The 278-nt window shown below is 45.3% G+C and overlaps 1 protein-coding gene across 1 annotated transcript in view; it reads right to left on the reverse strand.

The window, feature by feature from the left end:
* Window positions 1–278, reverse strand: part of LOC107669861 (phenylalanine--tRNA ligase beta subunit-like) — a 6,955-nt gene that overhangs the window by 4,452 nt on the left and 2,225 nt on the right. The gene's annotated exons all lie outside the window — the stretch shown is intronic.

The following is a 278-nucleotide window of genomic DNA, read 5'->3' on the forward strand; positions in this document are numbered from 1 at the left end:
TTTATGACGTAATAGTGTGGCTAGACTCCGCCTCCACAGAAGATGATCAACACCTGCTTCTGCATCACTGCCTGTTTAGCCCCGCCCACTGATTCACGCATGTAGTGTAATTAACGAGAGGCAAACGCAGGTCTACACAGAAACCAAAGATAAAGATGCTCAGAAGACAAGACGCTGTGCAGTGCCAAGCTGTGGGAAAAACAGTCTTTGCATCGCCTTCCTTCTGATCCCAACATTAGGAAAGAGAGGATGAAGTTTATTTTTAATGAAGATCCAGA

The sequence above is a fragment of the Sinocyclocheilus anshuiensis genome, unplaced genomic scaffold (assembly GCF_001515605.1).
Source record: "Sinocyclocheilus anshuiensis isolate Anshui unplaced genomic scaffold, SAMN03320099.WGS_v1.1 scaffold272, whole genome shotgun sequence".
NCBI lineage: Eukaryota > Metazoa > Chordata > Actinopteri > Cypriniformes > Cyprinidae > Sinocyclocheilus > Sinocyclocheilus anshuiensis.